The 25,945-nt window shown below is 48.1% G+C and overlaps 1 pseudogene; it reads right to left on the reverse strand.

Annotated features, from left to right (window-relative positions):
• Positions 1-15,228: 15,228 nt before the first annotated feature.
• LOC138360137 (etoposide-induced protein 2.4 homolog) lies at positions 15,229-25,769 on the reverse strand (annotated as a pseudogene).
• Between the last annotated feature and the right edge of the window lie 176 nt (positions 25,770-25,945).

The raw sequence follows: 25,945 nt of genomic DNA on the forward strand, positions 1-25,945 counted from the left end.
AACGCTTCGGAACAGGTCTGAGGTCATCAGAACTATCACCCCCCACAGGAGGCACCCGAGAAGAGCCAGCAGCAGGCCGCCCCACATCCGGGAGCGCACGAATGCGGAGAAGGGCATCCTCAACAACATGGGGGGGATAAGGCCTCTATCCACTGGGGATACCGGAGTCAGAGAGATAACAGGCACAGCTTATGACAAGGAAGGGGCCTGCACAGGGGTGGGATCCCTCGATGATAGCAGGATAGGCAGAGGAGCAGGAGCGAGCACAAGTGAAGAATCCTTCGGAGGCAAAGGGGTAGGCTGCAGGGGCGGCGCCGCACACACCACCACCCCTCACGTACAGAGCGAGGATCCACAGGCGAAGCACTATGTGAGCGCAAGGGAGGAAAATCGGCCGCATGAAATAAAGAAGGCTCCATCGTGCGAGGCATGCTGCACCCGGCCGCAACGTGGCCCTCGTTACCACACCTGAAACAGGTGTGCGACTGACCCTGATAGAATATTCTCATGGATAGCCCGCAGATGGAAACCCGGGAAGGGATGTCGACGGTGAGTCGCATGCCAAGCGTGCGCACTCAGAGTCCCTGAAGCCTCCCAGAACGTAAAAAGTTGAATCGATGTTTCATCACCGCACCAAACCTGGTAAACTCAGAACGCAGTTCCTTGCTCTGGCAAATCCACCGGCATACCGTGCACACTCACAAAAGTCAGCGGGCCCCATGGATCTGTCACCCGCACAGTCACAGCAGAAGCTGGTAGCGTAAAGACTCGTCATTGTAGCGGCGCACAAAATCCAGGTAGCCGGCTGATGTGGCAAATTTCATTGCCATGCGCATAGATGTAAGTTTCTCCAGGCCTAGAAGATCGGCGACCTTCACATGCAAAACGTCCAGTAACGCGACTTCTACGAGAGGCCAGTCCACAGGAGCTGAGAAAGCAAGCCCCAGCAGTATCTACACAGCTAATCAGCCTACTCCCAGCCGCCGCCAGCTGACACGCCGGTCAGCGGGCGTACCACGCCACCAACACCAAACCACCCCCACGCAACGCGAAACAACCACTGGGAACGCGAGTGGCGACGACTGTCCCCTCCAGTGGCGAGGCCTTTAATCACAATCCAAGATATAGTGTTCGAGTGTGTGTGTGTGTCTGTCCACACACTTTACTTCATCTAGATCCCTATACAAGCCGAAATGCCAGATACTTGTAGCCAAGTCTTATACGAGCTGTGACAACATCTGTTAGTCTACTTTGTTACTTGCCCCATACACATGTTTTACTTCACACATTTAATTGTGATGAACAATTGACCTGCTAGTTACAGTTTTCACAGTTCTACTTTCTTCAAATTCATCCAGGAGTTCTCGTCTAATGACACTTTTAAGGGACCTATTTGATAACTCAAGATTCCGTTCAATACTGTCTTTATTTACTGCAGCCTTAGCAAGGGCGTCAACTTTGTCATGTTCCTGCATGCCAATGTGAGAAGGAATCCACAACATTTTTATATTTACCCTCTTGCTAAGTATTCTTGTATATCTACGTCTAGCTTCCAAGACAAGCACGTTATTACTTGATTGCAAACTGTTTATTGCTCGTAGTTAGGGAAAGGGAGTCGGAAATAATTAAGCTGTCTACTTCAGTGTTGTCAATAATTTCGAGTGCTACCAGTATTGCTACCAACTCGGCTTGCATTGTGGATGCCCAGTTACTAATTCGGATATTCCTTTGAATTGTGCTGCCATCGGGCTGACTGAGCAATAACAGCACTTCCTGCCCTCCCTGTAGCTGTATTGAGTGATCCGTCAGTGTATATGGACTGTGCTATGTTGTTTTCAGCTTGTATATTGTGAATGTGTTCTATGGTGCTTAATTTAGCAGCAAGCTGAGCATGAGGGTTGTTTGTGATTAGTTTCTTGGTGGGGTATGGAGGGGTCAGGATGTCAAAAGGTACTATCTGCCAGAGTGGAAGGAAGTGCTCTACCCTTTCATCTGTATATACATCGTGCAGTTCCATCATTTTAATGAGTGGCTGTTCTTTCAATCCATTTAGACTCGCTGGTTCCATTTCGTGTGTGGCTCTAACAGTTCAACTGACACAATGTTGTTTTTGTTATCACGCAGAAGCTTTAGTCCCTTCATAAGATTAATTTCAAATACTGTCTCGAATGCTAAGTATATTTAATTCTTTCTGCATGTTGAGAACTTTAGTAGTTATATGACAGCCAAGTATAATTTTGAGTGCTTCATTTTGCATTTTTTCCAGTATCAATACTTTTGCCATTTTGCAGGACCAAAGCTGGTGCATGATAGTCTATCAGAGACCTTATATATGCTAACTACATAATTTTTGCTATTCTAATATTAACACCGTATTTAGGGTTGTACCCCACTACCGTTCTAGAGAGCCTTGAGTCTGTCTCTACACTGTTGATGTAACTTATAGACTGCAGTTGAGGTACAAGGGACACAGACCAAGGTACTTGAAAGAAGACATAGTCTATTGGTATGTTACCTAAAGTTTTCTTGGTCCACTTTTGGGGTTGCCAATTTGTCTGTTAAATACCTTAGTTTTAGCAGCGTTGATTACAAGACCAAAGCTCTCACAAGCTGTGTGTATACAATGTAAGACTGTTTGCGTTTCGCAGTGGGTTTTAGTGTGCACAAGGATGTTATCTGCATAGCTGATAGTGATGTTTGCCGGACTAGTTGGGATTGATTTTAGTAAGGCATTAATTAGAACATTAAACAAGGTAGGACTGAGTACTTCCCCTTGTGGGGTGCCTAGTTGCATTAATTTAGTTTCACTCTTGTAGCCATGGAACAGTGCAGAGGACTTCCGGTTGGTAAGATGACCCCGGATCCATTGTAATAATTGTCCACCTATATCCAGTCTCGCTAATGCATACGTTATCACTTCCCTATTAGCAACATCAAAGGCATTTTATTAATCAAGAAATGTTGTGTACTTGTGCCTTTTATCTCCATGAACAGTAAGAAAGGTTGTGATACAGTTGTGTACACTTTTACCATGTGTGAACCAATTGATATCAGGTGACATGTGATCTTTAACTCTATACAATAATCTATTAAGCACCATTCTCTCAAAGGTTTTGCACATGCAATTGGTCAGTGAGATGGGACGGAAAGCATCAGGTTGGCCAGGCTTTGGTACAGGTACCGTAAGACTGGTGGTCCATGATACAGGCAACTGCCCAGTGACATAACTGGCATTAAACAATTCTAATAATGGGTTACCGGGTACACGATGTAGGAGTCTAGGAATATCATAGGTGATACCGTCCTCATCCGGAGCAGTGCTACTGTCCCTGGAGAGGACTGCATCCAATTCATAATCTGTATATGGATCATCACATTCATCATGTTGCTTGCTCAACATGAAATCTGAGAGCATTTCTGTCTGTGGATCTCGCCTGCAATTTCTCACTAGTGCTAGCTGGTAACATTCCAAAGTTGGAAACCTGAGCCCATTTTGTAAATAACTGATTGGCTTTCTGTAGCGGGTTTGGGTGTGAAACTTATCTGTCTTTTGCCAATAATTTTGTTTATGCCTTTCCAGGCTTTGCCCAGGGGAGTATGCAGGTTAAGTCCACTAACAAGACCCTCCCATTCAGTTTGTCTCAGTTCAGTCATTCTCTCCCTTGCCGCTGCAAGTGCGGCCTGAAACAGTTTTAACATTTGAGGAGTTCTAAGGCTTTACCTGTCTGTCTAGCAATTGATTTAAGCTCTTTCAGTTTAGCATCATCATAGTATTGGTTGTCTGACCTGCTTACCGGTTGTCTGACCTGCTTACTGGTACGTCTTTTTGTTTGGTGTGACTCACTATTTTTTATGGCCTCATAGTTTTTATTCACGAGGTCATCATAAACTGTTGTACAGTCTCAAGCTCATTGGTATAACAATGTGCTATGCTGTCTATAAAGAATTTTTCTTGCTCTTTCATTACTGCTAACCTGCGTCTACCCAGCTTAGTGCCAGGTAGGTCAACATTAGCCACGTGTATGTTAGCTGTTATGGCTAAATGGTCAGACATTAAGTCATCCATAATATCAGTCTCATGAGTTGTGTATGACAGGTTAAAGCCAATGCACCTATCTAGGACTCCTCCATATATTTGCGTTGGTTAATTCTTTCTGATAATTTGATCATCATATGCATCGAGAAGTGCCAACAATCTTCTCCCATTGGTGTTTGTGTGTTGATCCCCCAATTGTTTGTGTTTAGCATTTAAATCTCCAATTAAGATCGTAGGGTCAGTATGTGCAAAATTAGGTAGGTTAATACAGGAGGAAGCCAGTAGGTGCATAGGCATTCAAAACATTAAGTGTAGAGTTACCAACGTGTACCCAGATACCATGATATTGAAACCCCTCTCGTTGTTGGGCGGGAAGTGGCTCATGTGGCAGTGATTTTTTTACATACATGAGACACGTATTCTTTGATCTGGGATTATAACACTGATAACTAAGCAGATTATGGGGCTTTACCTGCGGGAGTTAGGGTTTCTTGGAGGCAGACAATAGCTATATCTTGTCATAACCTTATGATGGAGGTCAGAATACCGTTTTCTAAGAGAAGCAATATTCCAACTGAGTATCTTGATGACACTGTACCTGTTTTTATGAGTTTGAGAGGGCGCCATTGTTCATTGTTTTTAGTTTAGCATGTCTGCGGTTGCACAAGAACAAGTAAATCTCTATACTGTTTGTAGAACATTGTTATGTTGTGCTGACTGAAGAGTAAGACATCACCTGTCACCAGTTTAGTAATGTTCCGGCGGAACCATCTGGGATGTGTTGCGTGCAGTCCGAGGATGTCATCCACGTCCAGTTGCACTCCTTCATTATCACTACAGGCGTCACTGGTTTCAAATTGATCGTTATAATCGTTTGCATCATCATTTCCACTACTATTTTCCTTCAAGCAGAGTTTATCAGCACCTGTATTCACATCATGATCTCCTTTATCTTCACTGACATTCTCACTCTCACTGTCATTTTGTTCATGATCATGATCAGTTACATCGTGATACTCATCGACAACACTTTGCGTTTCAACAGGGAATAGTTGACCTCTGTTCATAGCGCTCGGCGTTGACGAGGTTGGGGTGAGGGAAGCCGTGGTGGGTGGACCCAGCTGGCATGAGGGCTGGGGCACCCCAGCTGGGGTCTCCCCTGGGGTACTGGCCGCCTGGGAGCACATGGTGGTACCCCAGGGTGGTGTAGCCTGCACTCAGTTAATGCTCTCACAGTTTCCTGAAGAGTGGATATCGTCATCTTTTGGTGCATGATTTCCCTATTTTGTTCAGTTATTTGCATGCTCAGCTTTTCCACAGTTTTGCTTTGTTTTTCTACTGTATTCCTCAGCTCAGCAATTGTCTGTGCCTGATCCGGGCCCCACGACCAACATGTATTGGCCGAGACTACAACTGTGTCGCTCGAGCTACCTGCTGTGGCGTTGGAGTGGTTGGGGAAGGGAGGAAAGAATGCCTGAGTGACCGGTGGTGGCACCGCAGATGAGCCAGGGTGGTTACTGGCACCCCATGCTGGTGTACCCCGGGCCGCCCGTCTCGGCTGTATTGATGCACAGTCCTCATGCCAGGCTGGAACTCCCTCCATGTGATAGTTGGCACACCTCGGTTTGTGTTCACCATTTTCCTTTTTGGCATCTCACACAGATGTTGCATGCTTTCTGGCACAGTGGCCACACCGCTCATCACTCGTGCAGTTCACCGTTGGCACTTGTAACACCTGCGCCTGGGAGGGGTGTAGACCTTCATTGTTAGTTGCCGATAAGCACTCGGGACAGTAAATCTTTCCGGCGGAGACACGTCGCTGGACTAGCGAGTCTCTGCCAGTTGTTCTTTTTTGCATTGACAATGTGTTCATGCTGTTCCACCAGTTTGTGATCCTGGTAGAGGTCCAGGCCAAAAATGACGACGGGTGTCCTGTGGGTATCAGCAGGCAGTGGTGGTTTCCTCATTGTTATACCCGCAAGCTTTTGAGTACAGAAATCATTCACCATCTCTTCAGTAATGTTCATACGGACATGGTTTGCATGTCCACTCGCCAACACATACCCATCACCAGGATGATGATTGGCTGCCTCAGCCAGCCATGCATATTTCGTTGCAGTTACCGTGCCCGAGGGAAAATGCAGGTTGATTCTTTTCTTCTCATGGTTATGATGTATTAACTCGTTGGTTCCTTGCGTCTTCCTCCGGGGCCCAACAGTTGTCCAAGGAAGTTCGTCACTATTGGGCTGCTCCTGTCCAGCATTTGACTCCACTGTGAGAGGTAACATGTTTGTAGCTTCCTCGTGTAGACCACTTGATGTACTAGCACTCTGGTGTGAGGCCACTGAGGCAGCACCTGCCGTCTCTAAAGCAGTAGTCGCCATGCCTCGAGTGTCGCCTGGGTAGGTTCACAGCTGCACACACCACGTACCACAGAGTTACACATCAATCACACAGCAAAGTGACTCCAATCATTACGCAGGGTCAGTAGTAATAATTCACACACTATTTAATGCATTTATGCATACAGAACCACTGCTAAGAGGCGGGGCACATGGAGTTAGGCCTCTCTGCTCCACATACGTGCCTGGTTTCAGGGTCACTCAGAGCTGAGATGTCTTGCCAAATGTATCTTTTGTCACAAGTGTAGCTCCTCAGAGTGCACTACACACCTTCTGACTCCAGTGCAATATTCTAACCACTGAAAAAATATATATAACACACTCAACGTACCGTAGTATTAATAGCGGGTAGATATGTATAAGCTGCAGATACACTTGGCAGCGCTGTGGTCTGTACCTGGTAGCAAGCGTGCCATCTATGGTATCTAACCGATGATTTCCAAAGTCACTGATACATTATTCACTCTTCCACACTTACCAGTCAGTCTCTGATGTATATATCTTGTGACGGGAAAGTGTTGGAGTGTAGATGTTAGGCAGTCCTCCAATGGCTGGTGTCAACGCCTGTCACATTTACAAAAAAAAAAGATAGACTGCTTGCCTGTTGTCTGTTATAAGTGAGAGGTTGGAACACGTAAAACACAAAGTATGAACAATGAAACTTTAATATAGAAAACAAAATATGAACAAAGACAATCCCTTGGCTTATGTACAGTGCAAATGAACAAGTCAAAAAACAATATAACATAAATGATTAATAGGGATGAAGTTTACTCTACAATAATATAAATATACAGTGAAAAATAATCAGGTGCTGAGAATATTGGCTATGGCTGAGACCTCCCTTAGTATACAGAGCCAGAGAGCTTAGTATGCCAGAGAGAGATGTCAACTCTTAGGGCACAAAGAATATTCTGAAGTTGATGGCAGGTTTAAGCTCAGACATCGACTCAGGTAGATGGCGCTGAGGTGCAGTGTGCAGGTGTGCAGTCGGCGAGTCACCAATCAGGAGCAGGCAGGCTGGGAAGGGTAGTTGGCTGGTTGATGACGAGCCGGCGTGGAGGGAGTGTGGAGTTGGGGGTTTAGGGTACGTTTTGCCTCCTGGTCAAAACGTTTTGTGCTACTGGTGGACGTATCTTGAATGTAGCATCCCCCTCCCCGCTCAGCTCGTTGTCGCCGTGTGGGGGCTTAGTGGGCGGCTGCCGGAGTGTGATGCTCCTTGGGACGGTCCTCTGTCCTTTTGTAGCCTTGTGCTCCTGCTGCCGTCCTCTCCAATTCTGCTGGGCATCTTTTCCTTTTCCTTCCGTTTCGTTTTTCTCCCCCCTCTTCTCCTATCTGCTTGCCGTTTCCTGCCGACCTTTTGCTCGTTCTGGTTCTTCCCTTGGACTTCTTCTATTTTGACGCCCGGGTGCTTGAGGAGGCATACTCTTGCACCCGTAGAACTGCAGTACCCGACGTCGGGAGCGAGGGGAACCTTTTATTGTCAATCCCCACTTCGTCACTGAACCCGATCTCGACGGACTGTCGGTTTCTTAAGGTGGCGTTTGTGGGGCGTATACTCAAGACGCACCCCTAGGAGGCCCCGACAAGATCGGCGATAGCTTCTTGTTGGGTGTCCTGCCTCTAATTGTGGCTCCATGGTGAGTGTGGGGGCACATTCGTGAGTGAATTCTTCTTTTCGTCAAGATGATAACCCCTGTTTCGGCTTCTTCTGGTTTACCTTCTCAGGCTCCTGGGGTGGGCGACCAAGCCCCCGAGTCGGTCCGTATTGGAAGACCGGGCTCTGTAGCCTTCGCTGCATTGGGCCCCGACCTTGCTCCTCCTTTGGCCTCTCTGACTCCTTCCTCTGGCTCCCCTCCCTCCTCTGTGGTTGGGTCGAGCCCCAAGCCCCCAGTGGTGACTACCTCGTCCCCTGGCGCGGCTCCTTCTCTAGTTGTATCTACTGCGCCTTTTAACCCCTCTCTCTCTGTGGGTTTTCACCGCTGTCCTCGTAACGGCCGCCCTCGCTCGATTCCTTCCAGTTCTGCTACCTATCAAGCCTTGTTTGGTCCCGCTTCGTGGGCCAAATATTTTGATCTCCTCCCTCTTGATTCTGCGCCTCCTGACGATTTCTCCCTCCATCGGCATCTCATTGATTCCGTGGATGCCTCCATTACTTTCAACCCCACTCGTCTCGGTACACGTGTCGTTGCTGCTCCTTCTCAGGATGCTGCTTCCCGCTTGGCTGCCTTATCCTGCCTTGGCGAGACCCCCGTTCGGGTCTCGAAGAACGCTCAGTTGAATGCCAGTGTTGGCACTATTTTGCTCCCGCCCCATGTTGCGACCGGTGTTCGGGACCTGCGCGACTGCCACGACGATATTCCACATATCCTCGCTGCCCAGGGCCATTCTATTCTCCAGGTGGACACGTTTACTCGTCCCCCTCGTGGTAGTCGCCGTCAACCCCTCCGGGTTGTGAAGATTACCTTTGATGGTAGGACCCTTCCACCCTCTGTCATTCTTGCTGGTGCCAGGTGCTCTGTCCAGGAGTACATTCCTTCTCCTCGGCTCTGCAACAAGTGCTGGAGGTTTGGGCATGGTGCCCTCCGCTGCTCCGGGACTGTCTCTCTCTGTCCTTTGTGTGGTGGCGAAGGTCACTCTAAGTCGGAGTGCGCTTCTCCCCAGGCTCGTTGCCTCAACTGCTGTGAGGCCCATCCTACCTTCTCCCGTGCGTGTGTCCATTACAAGCTTGAGGCAGCCGTCCTCAACTTGAAGCACCGGGAGCGTTTATCTTTTCCTGAGGCGAGGCGCCAGGTTCGCCGGCTCCCGCCTTATGCTAATATCTCTTATGCTCGCGTGTTGCGCTCTTCCTCTCCTCGTCCTTCCCGCCTTCCTCAGACTCGCAATCGTTTCCGGGCCTTGGACCCTGATGCGCCCACTGCCCCCTCCTCTGTCCCTTTGGGTTCTCTCCCGAAGGATCCTCCTCCTAGTCCTCTGTCTGGGGTTCCCCTTCCTTCTACCCGGTCTGTCGTGTCTTCTGTGTCTTCTTCCTCGTCCCCCTCCGATCCTCCTTCCCATCCTCTTCCTCCATCTATCGGCTCTCCCCACCGCCTGTCGGTGCGGGCGGATGTCCATCGCTCTCCTAACGGCCGTCGTGTGTGCTCTCGTTCGGCTTCTCCTGTTGAGACACTGGAATCCGTTGCCCGGTATATAGTTGCTGGGACACCGATCTCTTTAAGTCAGAAGCGTAAGCCTGGCTCCTCTCCTTCCTCTTCCCCGGCGGGTAAGAAGGCTTCGCTTTCTTCCTCAGCTCCTCCTTCTGGCTCTGTTGCTCCTTCCCCTTCCGTTTCAGTGCTTGCGCCCCCTGTTCCTGCTATGGAGGTTTCTTTGGCCCCTGCTTCCCTTTCGGTTGCTGCTCTTGCTGGGGTGCGCTCCTCTCTTTCTACTCCCCCTCTTCCTGCTGCTGTCCTTGACTGCTCCTCTCCGTTGTCTCCTCCTCTTCCTCCTCCTCCTCCGGACCCTGCCCGCCCACCTCTGATCTGTTCTCCCATTTCCTTCCCTCCGTCTTTGCTCAGTTTGCCCATGCCCCCTAACCCTGACTTTGCTGACCCTGATCCCGACCCTGATATTCTTTAACGTGCTCTGTTGCTCTTTCGCCTTTGTTTCTTCCTTGTTCTCTGTTTTTGTCCTTTCTCTTCTCGTCGTTGTCCATTCTTCAATGGAACGTTCGAGGTTATTACGCCAATTTCCTCGAACTCCAACTTCTGATTTCGCGGTTTTCGCCCCTTTGTGTCTGTCTCCAGGAGCCAATGCTTGGTGCTCGTCCTGGTCGTTTTCGTGGCTATTCCTTTCTCTCCCCCCCCCCCCAGCCATTGCTGGGGCTTCTAATTCTTCTGCTCTCTTGATTCGGGCTGATGTTCCCTTTGTTCCTTTACTTTTTCCTTCGCCTCTCCATTGTTCTGCTGCTCGTATCTTTGTGGGGAAATGGTACACAGTTTGTTCCATTTATCTCCCCCCGAGTGTCCCGCTCTCTCTTCCTGATTTGAAACACCACCTAGACTCCTTGCCGGAGCCTGTGCTCCTGCTGGGTGACTTCAATTGTCGTCATTCTCTTTGGGGTGACGTTCTGACGAATACCCGGGGTCGCCTCCTTGAGCCGTTTCTCCTCTCTTCTTCCCTGTCTCTTCTGAATTCTGGTGAGCCCACTCATTTGGACTCTCGGACTCGCACCCTTTCTTGTCTTGATCTTTCTCTCTGCTCTTCTTCTCTTTACTTAGATTTCATGTGGCAGGTTCTTGATGACCTCCATGGAAGTGATCATTTCCCCATCCTTGTTTCCTTTTTCTCTTTTCGCCCTTCAGTCTCTTTCCCTAGGTGGCAGTTTGCTAAGGCGGACTGGACCCTATTTTCCCTCAGTGCTACTCTCTCTGACCTCTCCCTTCTGCCCCTCTCTCGCGCTCTCCTCCTTTTTCATGATACTGTCTTCAACGCTGCCCTCCGCTCTATTCCTCGCTCTTCCTCTCGGGGTCCACGGAAGTGCGTTCCCTGGTGGAATGCGGACTGTGCTCGGGCTGTCCGCTGTAAGCGTGCAGCCTGGAAGAGGCACCGCCGTAGGCAGACGACCGATTCTTTTCTTTTCTTTCGGAAAGCGAGTGCGGTGGCCCGTAGGGCCATCCGTACGGCTAAACGTGAATGTTGGGCATCTTATGTCTCAACAATTACGTCCGAAACCCCTCTGGCCCAGATCTGGAAGCGTATCCGCAAGATAGCGGGTAAGTTCATTCCCGATGTTTCACCGGTCCTTCACCTCCATGATACTCTTGTGGCGGACCCGTTGCAGGTCGCTTCCGAACTGGGTTCCCACTTTTCTCTTGTTAGCTCTGGTCTTCATCTTCCCCAATCTTTCCTTCTTCGTAAACCTGTCCTTGAGTCTCATCCTTTAGATTTCTGCACTCATCTTCAGCTTCCCTATAATGATCCCTTCTCTCTCTCTGAACTTCGTTCTGCCCTGGCCCTCTGCGGTTCTACGGCGGCGGGCTCCGATGGTATTCATTATGAGATGCTTCGCCATCTCCCTCCGAGCACGTCTCAGTATTTACTGAGTCTGTATAATCGGATCTGGGAGTCGTCGTCAGTCCCTGAGGACTGGCTCGATGCCGTTGTCCTCCCTGTTCGCAAACCGGGGTCTCTGGGTACTTCCCCTAAGGACTTTCGCCCTATTGCTCTCACAAGTTGTGTCTGCAAACTCTTTGAACGGATGGTTAACGTTCGTCTGATGTGGTTCCTGGAACACCATCATCTCCTCTCCCCTTCTCAATTTGGTTTCCGCAAGTGCCGCAGCACGACAGATGTCCTGGTGAACTTGGAGGTCTATATTCGTTCTGCTTTTGCTGCGAAGACCTCCGTTGTTGCCGTCCTTTTTGACCTAGAAAAGGCTTACGACACCACTTGGCGTTATCATATCCTATCTCAACTTCATTCTTTTGGCCTTCGTGGTCATCTCCCTCTCTTTCTCCACAGCTTCCTCTCTCGTCGTTCCTTTCGGGTGCGCCTTGGTACCGCGCTCTCTCCCTCTTTTCAGCAATACGAAGGTGTGCCCCAGGGTAGTGTTCTGATCACTACTCTTTTTCTGGTTGCCCTCAATGGTCTTCTTTCCTCTCTTCCATCTGGTGTCTTCTCCGCTCTCTATGTCGATGATCTTACCCTTTGTTGTCAGGGTGAAGATTCGCCTCTCCTGCAACGCCGGCTTCAACTTGCAATTGATGCCGTGTCGTCTTGGGCCACAGATCATGGCTTCAAGTTCTCTACTTCTATGACTTGTGCCATGACTTTTACGCGTAAACGGGTCGTTCTTCGTCCCTCTTTGTCACTTTATGGTCATCCCCTTGAGTACAAAGATTCCGCGAAGCTTTTGGGGTTATTCCTTGACACTCGTTTGTCTTGGTCTCCCCATATCTCTTACCTCCGTGTTGAGTGCTCTAAGGCCCTTACCCTCCTTCGGGTCTTGTCCCATACTTTTTGGGGGGCAGATAGGCGCACTCTCCTTGCTTTACATTCCTCTCTCGTCCTGTCTAAGCTCGATTATGGTTGCCCTGCTTACTCGTCTGCTTCTCCTTCTACTCTTCACCGTCTTGATGCTTTGCACCATACTGGGTTGCGCCTCAGTTCTGGTGCCTTTCGTTCGACTCCCGTCCTTAGCTTGTATGTTGACACTGGCTTCCTCTCTTTCCAGGACCGCCGTGATGGCTATTGTCTTCGCTATCTTGCGCGGTCCTTTCAACATCCTTCCTCTTGCCTCTGTCGTGCTTTAACTTTTACCCCTCCTGCGGTTCCTGTTCCTCTTCACCACCTCCCTCTTTCTGTCCGGTTATCTCGCCTACAGGATTCTCTTTCCGTTCGTATTTCTGATGTTTCTCCTCGTGTTGTTCCTTCTTTGCCCCCGTGGAGGGTCCCTCTTCCGCGGTTTTGTACATCCTTGACCCGTATCAATAAAGCTTTTACCCCTCCTACGGTTCTAAAACGCCTTTTCCTCGAGCACTTTTCTTCTCACTCCCGCTCCGTTTCTGTCTTCACCGATGGGTCTAAGTCAGCAGACAGTGTTGGCTACTCTGTTGTTTTTCCTGATCGCACTTATATGTGTCGCTTGCCTCCGGAGACTAGCATCTTTACAGCGGAACTTTATGCTATTCTCTATGCTCTTCGTCTCCTGCTTTCTCGTTGTCAGTCTTCCTTTGTAGTTGTTGTTGACTCTCGTAGTGCCCTCATGGCTCTCGGGTCCTTTAATCCGGTTCATCCAGTAGTTGTCGAGATCCAGCATTGGCTGTTTCTTGTTCACAGTAAATTTAAGTCGGTTGAGTTTTGTTGGGTTCCCAGCCATATTGGTGTGTCTTTAAATGAGCGTGCGGATGCTGCCGCCAAGGAAGCTGTCCGCTCTTGTCCCATCTCTCGTAAAGGCATTCCGTATTCCGACTTTTACCCGGTTATCCATTCCTCAGTCCTTACCCGTTGGCAGGCTTCTTGGTTGTCTGTTACTGGTAACAAGCTACGTACTCTTAAATGTTGTGTTTCCTCGTGGCCGTCCTCCTTCCACCGTAACCGGCGGTGGGAAACAGCTCTGGCGAGGTTGCATATTGGCCATACTCGCTTAACCCATGGTCACTTGATGGAGAGCCGCCCTGCTCCTTATTGTCCTAGTTGCATTGTCCCTCTTACGGTCGTGCATGTCCTTCTTGAATGTCCTGACTTCCAGGACGAGCATGTCTTGCTTTCCGACCGCCCCTCGCGGTCACCTGTCCCTCGATAGAATTCTTGGTGACTCGGATACTTTTGATATCGTTCGCCTTATGCGTTTTTGTTCTCGCATTGGCATCCTTGGTGATATTTAGCGCCCTCTGATTATTTTCCGTATTTGATGGTGCTACATAGCCTTCCCGGTTTGGTGCCTTCTTTTGATAATTACTTACTTACTGTTATGGGGGGTCTCGTGGCTGCTCTGTGAGGGGTAATAGCTAAGGTCAAGGAGTTCCTAAAATAGTGGAAGTTAGGTTAGGCTCAGACCCCAGGGAAGACAATTCCCGGAAAATAATACTTGGCCTATGAGTTTGCCGTCAAGAGGGCCGGAATCTCGGCCTTGGAGTAGGTTGCTCGGAACCGATCCTTGATTGGGTGGAACATGGTGATGTTTAACTGGCACCAGGAGTGAAGAAAGTCCCCTTCATCGGGTCGGTGCCGATGGAAGAAAGCTTTCTATCTGTATAGTGCTCCGATCGCCAATTCACATCACTGACGAAGGCCTTCCGTCTCTTCCCGGTATAAAACGCCAGGATGGGAGTGGGGCTGACATTCTAAGAGTGAAGAGCTTAGAGAGGTTATATATAACTGATCCCCCCCCCTATGTCGTTACCTCACTGTACTGTGGTCAGGTGAAGATAGACGAATCACGAGCCTGCCTTCCTCACTAAGTAGGTAGTTACAATTTGTAACTACAATATATAAATAATGGTCTAGTTTGTGCAGGTCAATGTTAACATTAAAAATATTGTGACATTGGTTAATTTGGGCTGACTTGATCAAATTGCGTTCATCAAAACTCCTTCACTTAGCAATATGTTTTGCCTCTCTCAAATTAATATTATGATTATATAAACTGGCATGTATCTTATCTTGAGGCTTATCTTGAGATGATTTCGGGGCTTAGCGTCCTCGACAAGGCCTCATTTTTTGTTTCACATCTCCAGGAAGCAGCCCGTAGCAGCTGTCTAACTCCCAGGTACCTATTTACTGCTAGGTGAACAGATGCATCAGGGTGAAAGAAACTCAGCCCATTTGTTTCCGCTTCCACCGGGGGATCGAACCCGGAACCTCAGGACTGCGAATCCGAAGCGCTGTCCATTCAACTGTCTGGCTTCCTTGCATCCACTTACTCACGAGTCATTTATCAGCTTACAAATTCTTCACATACTGTCAATGTCTCGCTCCATTTTACTATTTTAAGTACATTCACATTCTTGTTCTATATATCTTATAGACTTCACAAGCCACTCATAAAACCTTAAAATTACTATACACTCGCATATTTTCCTCAGATACTATTGTTAACTATAGTCCCTTGCACAAGATGGCAAGAGAGGCAGCCAAATAACACTCTTAGCTGATGGAACAAGTTCCAGTTGAGTGAGTAAGGGGGCGTAAGACATCACCCCCTTCGATGACCTATTTGACCAAGTTATGTGGATATAAAAACTCCATGGGGATTAATACATGTAGCTTCTCTTCTGGGGAAGAGAGATGGTATCTCTAAATCATCATCAATCAACATGTGGTCAAAATAATTCTTAGTATACAGCAGAACAACTGCCGGCCAAGCAATATTAATATGAAATATTGTTGCATCTTTGGTGAAGCAACTTTTGCTTTAGTCACAGACAATAAAACAGCTTCAAATGTCTGAAGCAATTCCCATTGAGTAAAAAAATCTTTCAAACGTCTACTGGGAAGAAAGGAAGTAGAGCGATGAGGAGATAACTGAGGAGTCTTGCTGGGGGTCGGTGGAGGATATCTTGTGACAAGAGTCTGGATGATGCGGTTGGACACACCAACCACCAAAGAAAACAAATGCATTTGGCAACCATTGGTGTTGAACATTAGATCAGCCTCGTTGGCACTGATGATGAAAACAGGAAGTGACAAAGCAAAGAGACATCCAATAATCTTCATTGAAGATTGATACATTGTGACAAGTGCCAGGGGAAGGCCAAAGCCAATGAAGTGCGACCAGTTATCCTCGATGAAACATAATCTCTTGTATATTTCCCAACCCATGTTGAACCATCTGTACTCAAAGGCATAGTGCATTAAGCATACACAGGTGAATACCGTTCAGGATCACATCTACACCCACCAGAGGCACCAGCTTCATCAAGCTAGCCTGTATGAGAAAAAGAAACTGGACAAAGATGGAGATGAGAATCGGCTACAAGTTTACTGATGCTGCTGATCAGGTGGGGACGTCCTTGGCGCTCGCGATATGCACTGTCAGCTATGTGTTGGAACCATATGGTGTTGATCCTGGAGAGCACGAAGAGTGGCAAGACCCACAATGTGTTGAAGATGGTAGTGAGGATGGGCAGCACCAACGACCACACTGGCCCCGCTTCCTCATCCAGGAAGAGCCCCAGCACCTGCTTCAGTCCCGGCCGCAGCATGTAGTGGAAGAATGCTACACTGAGGTCGAAAACAGCACCGTTAAGGATGCAACACTGCAATGTAAATACATTGTATTGTAAGCATGTAAATGCAATGCATTGGACTGTTCGGCCCATTCTAATCGCACAATGTTGATAAGTGTGAACTCAAAGATTTACTAGATTGTCAAAGCTTCACACACCCAATCGTTACAAGGGATCGAAAACACACACACACACACACACACACACACACACACACACACACACACACACACACACACACACACACACACACACACACACACACACACACACACACACACACACACATTTTATCCTGCTTCCCAAAAGATCAGATCAGATTTATCCAGATCTCCCCCCCCCCCCAAAAAAAAAAGAACTAGGAAACAAAAGGCTGGCATATTAAAGGGAGAATTAGGAGGAGATGAGTTTTCCTAAGGGAAATATCTTGGGACACAGACCTCAGAGCTAAGTCTGAACAAGATATGATGGACTATGTTACCCAAAAGTGTCAGAAGGCAGTAAGCAGATACATCCCGGCCCAAAAGGAAAAATCCGAGAAGCAAAAGAAGAATCCATGGTATAATAGGGCATGTATGGAAGCTAAGGAACTGAACAAATGGGTGTGAAGGAACTTTCGGAATAACAGAACACCAGAAAGCAGAGAGAGATACCAGAGAACCAGAAATGAGTATGTCAGGGTGAGAAGAGAAGCAGAGAAAAATTATGAAAATGATATAGCAAACAAAGCCAAGACCGAACCAAAGCTATTCTAGTCTCATCAGGAGGAAGACAAGAGTGAGAGAACAGAGAATGAAACTTAGAACAGGCGAGGACAGGTATAAAGAGAATGACAGAGGTGTGTGAAGAACTCAACAAGAGGTTCCAGGAGGTCTTCACAATAGAACAAGGTGAGGTCACTGTGCTAGGAGAAAGGGAGGTAAACCAGGGGCCTTGGAAGAGTTCGAAATTACGAGAGATGAAGTCAAGAGACACCTGCTGGGTCTGGATGTTAGAAAGGCTCTTGGTCCAGATGGTATCTCGCCACGGGTACTGAAAAAGTGTGCAGAGGCACTTTGCTTGCCACTCTCCATAGTGTATAGTAGGTCACTGGAGACCTACCAGAAATATGGAAGATGGCGAATGTGGTCCCAATATACAAAAAAGAGGCGACAGGGAAGAGGCACTGAGCTACAGGCCAGTATCCTTGACTTGTATACCATGCAAGGAGATGAAGATCCTGAGAAAACCTAGTAACACATCTGGAGAGAAGGGACTTCGTGACAAATCGCCAACATGAGTTCAGGGAAGGTAAATCTTGCCTGACAGCTTAATAGAATTCTACGATCAAGTGACAAATGTTAAGCAAGAGAAGGCTGGGCGGATTGCATTTTCTTTGATTGTCGGAAAGCCTTTGACACAGTCCCCCATAAGAGGCTGGTACATAAGCTGGAGAGACAGGCAGGTGTAGCTGGTAAAGTGCTCCAGTGGGTAAGGGAGTACCTAAGCAATAGGAAGCAGAGAGTTACGGTGAGGGGTGAGACCTTAGATTGGCGTGAAATCACCAGTGGAGTCCCACAGGGCTCTGTACTCGGTCCTATCTTGTTTCTGATTTATGTAAATGATCTCCCGGAGGGTATAGACTCATTTCTCTCAATGTTTGGTGACGATGCCAAAATTATGAGAAGGATTAAGACAGGAGGAGGACTGCTTGAGGATTCAAGAAGACCTAGACAAGCTGAAGGAATGGTCGAACAAATGGTTGTAAGTTAAACCCAAACAAATGTAATGTATTGATGATAGGTGTAGGGAACAGGAGGCCAGATACAAGGTATCATCTGGGAGATGAAATTCTTCGAGTCAGAGAAAAAAACTTGGTGGTTGATATCACGCCAGACTTGTTCCCTGCAGCCCATATCAAGAGGATAACATCAGCGGCATATGCCAGGCTGGCCAACATAACAACGGCATTTAGAAACTTGTGTAAGGAATCATTCAGAACTTTGCATACCACACACGTCAGACCAATCCTGGAGTATGCAGCCTCATCATGGAGTCGATATCTAATAAAGGATAAGACTAAACTGGAAAAGGTTCAAAGGTTTGCCACCAGACTAGTACCCGAGCTGAGGGGTATGAGCTACGAGGAGAGACTACGGGAATTAAACCTCACTTCGCTGGAAGACAGAAGAGTTAGAGGGGACATGATCACCGCATTCAAGATTCTGAAGGGAATTGATAGGGTAGATAAAGACAGTCTATTTAACACAAGGGGCACACGCACTAGGGGGGACGGGGGGAAAATGAGTGCCCAAGTGAGCCACAGAGATATTTGACACTAAACAAGTTTTCTGATTATTTGACAAATGGAATGCATTAGGAGGTGATGTGGTGGAGACTGACTCCATACAGTTTCAAGTGTAGATATGATAGAGCCCAATAGGCTCAGGAACCTGTACACCTGTTGATTGACGGTTGACAGGCTGGACCAAAGAGCCAGAACTCAACCCCCACAAGCACAAATAGGCGAGCGTGCGCGCGCGCACGCGCGCACCCACCCACCCACCCACCCACACACACACACACACACACATACACACACACACACACACACACACACACACACACACACACACACACACTCTCCTCTCTCTCTCTGTTTCTCTCTTTATCTCTCTTTATCTCTCTCTCTCTTTATGTATTTGTATGATTTATATATACATTTTAAATGTTATGCACTAATTAATTTGCTCGAAATATACTTAAAAGGGCTTTTCTATTGCAGGTGTGTTGGAGCTGCAGGTGTGTGCAAGGGTGCTTCAGGTGTGTATGAGGGAACTACAGGTAATGTCCACCGTGCCCTCCACATGGTCACTGCTGTTAAAACCACTTCTCGCAACACGTGGGGAAGCTCAGGTTACAATATAGGAACACATTGTAGGTATATGTATATCATACCTGCATATACCTGTATGTGCGAGTATGATATGTATATCACTACAGGTATGTGCGAGGACGCTACAGGTGTGAGAGGTAGCTCGGGTTACAATGCAGGAACACATTGCAGGTATGATAAGTATACAAGTGATGTAGGTTTTAAATCATTGAGGACAACATTGGTTGTATTAACATCAATTCAGATGTTTCGTATCATTGTGCATTAGACATCAGTAAAAGAACTCGAGGAGATTTTACTAGTCTTATATTAATGATAAAGATGCTGTTGATAATGTTCAAAGACTGACAACAAAAGAAATATCTACTGAAAATGTTTCAAATATTAAACTAAATATTTTCACAAGCATAGTGAAGGTCAAGCGGACATAATATTCAATTATTAATATTCTTTGAAGTGACTTATGGTGTTATACGATACGTTTTTAAAGCCGTGTGTATATTATTCCAGTATGTTTGAATCTCGTAATCATGGAATTATTTTGTTAGAACCTGAACAAATCGGCAACAAGAATTAAAACATAAGAACATAGGAATGAAGGAAACTGCAGAAGGTCTATTGACCCATACGAAGCAGCTCCTATTATTATCCTCCCAAACTCCAGAGATCCTATGCTGTTATATTACCCAGTAATTTGTTCTACAAGTCAACAACGCTGTTACCAAACTAGTATTTACTCACGTCTTTCCTAAATCTAAACTTGTTCAATATATATATTTTTTTCACGTTCTCTTCAGTGAAATATATAATACCTTATTAATATCTCCCTTATTATGCCTATTCATCCACTACAATCAATGCCTCACACTGAAGGTGTTATGGCCTCACTCGACCAGTGACCGGGTTCTTTATCTCAGTCGCTGCTAATGGGCTTGATGTCTCTTCTTCATTCACCCCACCTCAAGTGAATAGTAAGTTATAGAGAATTGGCAGTAGCAAGTAATCGTGAAAGGAAATGGGGGAGGGGGTAGACAGTACTAATCGGCACTTTCCCAGATATAATATATACTGTATAATCACTATATATTTACATATGAATATTGCGAATGTCACTTTTGCACAGGACACTAATACGACAAATTCTGCAGTCTTCTTCTGCTGGGAGTCCACTGTCTTAAGTTATACGTCACCCACGCTCAGTGGTCCTCACACTGGTGAGTTCACCCTACTCAACACAACATGGGCCAGTCCTACATCGTAATGTCACTGTGTCAGACACCCTACTTCGTCTCTACAAGTCGAAGTGCTTTTTCACCCGGGCAGAAGTGCACCCTGGCAGAAGTATCCAGCAACACACTAAGACAAACTTCTCAACAAACGGCCAGTCCTGTCGTCTCGTAATTGAACTTCGCCTATCCTGGGAACGTCAGGCCAACCAATAACAATTAAAAGACAAAGCACTGTCTCTACACACAGCCACTACTTGTCCTTGATGGTCTGGCCCTAGCTTCGGTAGGGGACAGACGTGTTGCATCGGCGCTCCAGCAGTTGGTGTTGTTTGCCAGTTTCGGGCGGGAGTGTACTCACCTAGTTGTACTCGCCTAGTGGTGTTTGCGGGGGTTGAGCTCTGGCTCTTTAGTCCCGCCTCTCAACCGTCAATCAACAGGTGTACAGATTCCTGAGCCTATCGGGCTCTATCATATCTACATTTGAAACTGTGTATGGAGTCAGCCTCCACCACATCACCCCCTAATGCATTCCATTTGTCAACCACTGACACTAAAAAAGTTCTTTCTAATATCTCTGTGGCTCATTTGGGCACTCAGTTTCCACCTGTGTCCCCTTGTGCGTGTTCCCCTTGTGTTAAATAGACTGTCTTTATCTACCCTATCAATTCCCTTCAGAATCTTGAATGCGGTGATCATGTCCCCTCTAACTCTTCTGTCTTCCAGCGAAGTGAGGTTTAATTCCCGTAGTCTCTCCTCGTAGCTCATACCTCTCAGCTCGGGTACTAGTCTGGTGGCAAACCTTTGAACCTTTTCCAGTTTAGTCTTATCCTTGACTAGATATGGACTCCATGCTGGGGCTGCATACTCCAGGATTGGCCTGACATATGTGGTATACAAAGTTCTGAATGATTCTTTACACAAGTTTCTAAATGCCGTTCGTATGTTGGCCAGCCTGACATATGCCACTGATGTTATCCGCTTGATATGTGCTGCAGGAGACAGGTCTGGCGTGATATCAACCCCCAAGTCTTTTTCCTTCTCTGACTCCTGAAGAATTTCCTCTCCCAGATGATACCTTGTATCTGGCCTCCTGCTCCCTACACCTATCTTCATTACATTACATTTGGTTGGGTTAAACTCTAACAACCATTTGTTCGACCATTCCTTCAGCTTGTCTAGATCTTCTTGAAGCCTCAAACAGTCCTCTTCTGTTTTAATCCTTCTCATAATTTTAGCATCGTCCGCAAACATTGAGAGAAATGAATCGATACCCTCCGGAAGATCATTTACATATATCAGAAACAAGATAGGACCGAGTACAGAGCCCTGTGGGACTCCACTGGTGACTTCACGCCAATCGGAGGTCTCACCCCTCACCGTAACTCTCTGCTTCCTATTGCTTAGATACTCCCTTATCCACTGGAGCTCCTTACCAGCTACACCTGCCTGTCTCTCCAGCTTATGTACCAGCCTCTTATGCGGTACTGTGTCAAAGGCTTTCTGACAATCCAAGAAAATGCAGTCCACCCAGCCCTCTCTTTCTTGCTTAATCTTTGTCACCTGATCGTAGAATTCTATCAAGACTGTAAGGCAAGATTTACCCTCCCTGAACCCATGTTGGCGATTTGTCACGAAGTCCCTTCTCTCTAGATGTGTTACCAGGTTTTTTCTCACGATCTTCTCCATCACCTTGCATGGTATACAAGTCAAGGACACTGGCCTGTAGTTCAGTGCCTCTTGCCTGTCGCCCTTTTTGTATATTGGGACCACATTCGCCATCTTCCATATTTCTGGTAGGTCTCCCGTCTCCAGTGACTTACTATACACTATGGAGAGTGTCAAGCAAAGTGCCTCTGCACACTCTTTCAGTACCCATGGTGAGATCCCATCTGGACCAACAGCCTTTCTAACATCCAGATCCAGCAGGTGTCTCTTGACCACCTCTGTCGTAATTTCGAACTCTTCCAAGGCCGCCTGGTTTACCTCCCTTTCTCCTAGCACGGTGACCTCACCTTGTTATATTGTGAAGACTTCCTGGAACCTCTTGTTGAGTTCTTCACACACCTCTGTCATTCTCTGTATACCTGTCCTCGCCTGTTCTAAGTTTCAATACCTGTTCTTTCACTGTTGTTTTCCTTCTGATGTGACTGTGGAGTAGCTTTGGTTCGGTCTTGACTTTGTTTGCTATATCATTTTCAAAACTTTTCTCTGCTTCTCTTCTCACCCTGACGTACTCATTCCTGGTTCTCTGGTATCTCTCTCTCTGCTTTCTGGTGTTCTGTTATTCCGGAAGTTCTTCCACGCCCTTTTGTTCAGTTTCTTCGCTTCCATACACGCCCTATTATACCATGGATTCTTCTGATGCTTCTCGGATTTTTCCCTTTGGGCCGGGATGAACCTGTTTACTGCCTCCTGACACTTTTGGGTAACATAGTCCATCATACCCTGTACAGACTTATCTCTGAGGTCTCTGTCCCAAGGCATTTCACTTGGGAAACGTCTCATCTGTTCATAATTCCCCTTTCGGTATGCCAGCCTTTTGATTCCTAGTTCTTTTTTGGGGGAGATAAGTCCTAGCTCTACCAGGTACTCAAAGTTCAATACACTGTGGTCACTCATTCCCAAGGGCGCTTCCATCTTAACTTCCCTTATATCCCACTCATTTAGGGTAAATATCAAATCAAGCATTGCTGGTTCATCTTCTCCTCTCATTCTTGTTGGTTCTTTGATGTGCTGGCTTAAAGTTTCTTGTTGCCACATCCAGCAGCTTAGCTCTCCATGTTTCTGGTCCTCCATGTGGGTCTCTGTTCTTCCAATCTATCTTCCCATGGTTGAAGTCTCCCATAATTAGTAGTCCAGATCCATTCCTGCTAGCAACAGAAGCTGCTCTTTCTATTATGTTAATGGTGGCCATGTTGTTTCTATCATATTCCTGTCTAGGTCTTCTGTCATTTGGTGGTGGATTATATATGACTACGACTATAATTTTTTTCCCTCCATTTGTTACAGTACCTGCTATGTAGTCACTGAAACCTTCACAGCCCTGAATATCCATCTCCTCAAAATCCCAGCCTTTTCTTACCAGCAGAGCTATACCACCCCCACCTCTTCCTTCCCTCTCTTTCCTCATAACATAATAGTCCTGTGGGAACACTGCGTTTGTTATCGTTTTCGTGATCTTTGTTTCTGTGAGGGCTATTATGTCTGGGTTTTCCTCTAGTACCAGCTCTCCAAGCTCATTTGCTTTATTTGTAATTCCATCTATGTTAGTGTACATCGCTTTGAGGCTCACTTTCTTCTGTCCCTTCTCAAATCGCCTCCTTGGTGAGTGTTCTGCTGGTGGGGGAGGCTGTTCCATGGGTGTGAGGACCTGTGAGGTGGATAACAGGGTCTCAGAGGATACTGGGATGAGGGGCGGGGGATCCAGTGAAGTGGGAGGGACAGGGAGGGTATGGGGTGAAAGGGAAGGGAGGATGGGAAGGAAAGGGGGGGAGGGAGGACTCGGGAGGGTATGGGGTGAAAGGGGAGGGAGGACGGGAAGGAAAGGGGGGGGGAGGGAGGACTCGGGAGGAGGGGAGGGGTAGAAGGGTGGAGATTGGGTGTGAGGGGAGGGAGATTTGGCTGAACATTTGAGTGGGGGCAGGGAGGGTTTGGGGTAGAGGGGTTTTCTATGCAGAGGAGGGAGGCGGGGTTGTCCTCCCTTCTGGTGTTACTGGGTAGCTGGTTGTGGGTTCCCCCCTCGCCTCTGGGGGTGTTGTGTTGGGAGCTGTGACTTCCTGGTTTTCCCCTCTCGCCCTGCGCCTCTTCCTTGCTTCTGCCACCACGGCTCTCTCCTCCCTTGTCATGTCTCTCTGGAGGAATACATTTTTTAATTTTCCAACGTTTTTCAGGGAGGTCTTCCTTGATAGGATCTTCTCCTTTGTGCTCTCGTTTGCAAACACACAAACGTTTGTGTGTCTGCTCGTCTGTGCTGATGTGGCGTTACGATGGGGGTCCCTTTACCCCCTGTCGTCCGGGCTCAGTCTGTGGGACTAGAGTTCTCTGTTCGGGCTGGTTACCCACAGATTGCACTGGCTCTGTCCCTGTGTTTGAGATTTATGTGGTCGAGTTGGTAACAGCCCGTAGGGCGATTGTGAAGTTCACAGAGGAGGTGGCGTATCGCGATTTTCTCCGGCGTTACGAGGGGCGGACACTACCCCTGCTAGATGGTGCGGGCACTGTAACCCTCTCTGATAGAAGTGGTGCACTTACTTACATCAGTGTGCATGGGGCTCCCTTGGAGTTTCCAGAGGCTCTGCTACGGCGGTATTTCGGCCGGTTTGGCGCGGTAGTTAGTGTGGGGGTGAACGTGGTGTCTTCTAGTCCTCTTAAGGGTGTGAGGTCTAACATTCGCACCCTGGGCATGAGACTCCGGGCGGATATTCCATCCTCTGTGCGCCTTATGGGGTACAACGTTCGGGTGTTTTATGCCCGCCAGCCACGGACGTGTTATCGTTGTGGTCTTTTGGGCCATCAGGCTGCTGCCTGTTCTGCGCCTGCTGTTGCACCGGTGAATCTCTTCAGTGAGGAGGATTTTCCGCCCCTTCCTGTGGGGGATGATTCGGTGGGTGTGGACGTCTCTTCGACTGAGGAGGTGCCCTTTGTATCAGCTGTTGCTCCGCCTGTTGTGCCCCCTGTTGTTGCCGCATCTCCTCCGGAGGTTGTGTCCTCGCCTAGTGCTCCGCCTGCTCCGGCTGGTGTCCCTGAGCCTCTTCCGACTGCCGTTTGCTCGGACCCCTCGTCTTCCAGTTCTTCCTCTGCTGTGTCTGTCCCGGTCACTGCACCCTCGCCGTCTGTTCCGGCTGTTCTGGGAGCTGGGGTGGATCCAGCATTCCCTCCTGTGCCTGGCCTGGTGCCCCGTGTGGTTGAGGAGGCTGCCGTACTGCGGCGTGCGTCAGTTCGCCCGGCTAGTGCTGCGCGGGTCGCTGAGTCTGCCTCCGGGTCTGATGATGTGCGGCCCGAGCCTAAGCGTTCCCGGCGTTCTTCTGCGTGGGCTGAAGTTGGCGACTTCGACGATTGTGATCCTTCCGTTGACGGTGGAGTGGCTCCGGATGTGGTGCACACTACAGTGGTGGCGGAGGTACACTTGCCTGAGGATGCCGGTGCCGGCGTTTCGGCCTCCCCTCCTGGTCTGGTGTCCGAGGGTCCTGCTTCAGGTGCGCTGCCTGCGTGGGGTGGCTCCGGTTCTTCGTGGGGGGTGGTTCCCCCTGCTGTGGTTGGTGGTGAGCGGGGTGGCCTGGTGATGGTGTTGAGGAAGGATGCTCGCTCTGAGAGTTCTGTGGCCCCTTCCTTGTTACCCGTTTCCTCGGCAGCGGTCTTGCCGCCTCTTCTGCCTCCGGCAGTCTCTTCTGTGTCTCCTGCGGTATCCATGGAGGTGCTACAGTCTCGTCGTCCGGCCCCTGCTCCTATGTGTGCGACGGCGTGGCAGTCTCGGCGGCCCTCGTCCGCTTCTCCAGTGTCGTCTGCTTCCTCGATGGGCATGGATGGCGCTCCCCGGTGTCGTTATGCGACTTGCGTCAGTGACCTCGGGCGTTGGCCGATGCCGCCCGATATAGATGTTCCTGAGTTTATGATACCCCTCGGGAGAGAGGGATCAACAACCCTACCGACCTTGAAGATTTGGTCTGGGAGGCTTACAAGAAGAAGTATCCTTCCGC

The sequence above is a fragment of the Procambarus clarkii genome, unplaced genomic scaffold (assembly GCF_040958095.1).
Source record: "Procambarus clarkii isolate CNS0578487 unplaced genomic scaffold, FALCON_Pclarkii_2.0 HiC_scaffold_97, whole genome shotgun sequence".
NCBI lineage: Eukaryota > Metazoa > Arthropoda > Malacostraca > Decapoda > Cambaridae > Procambarus > Procambarus clarkii.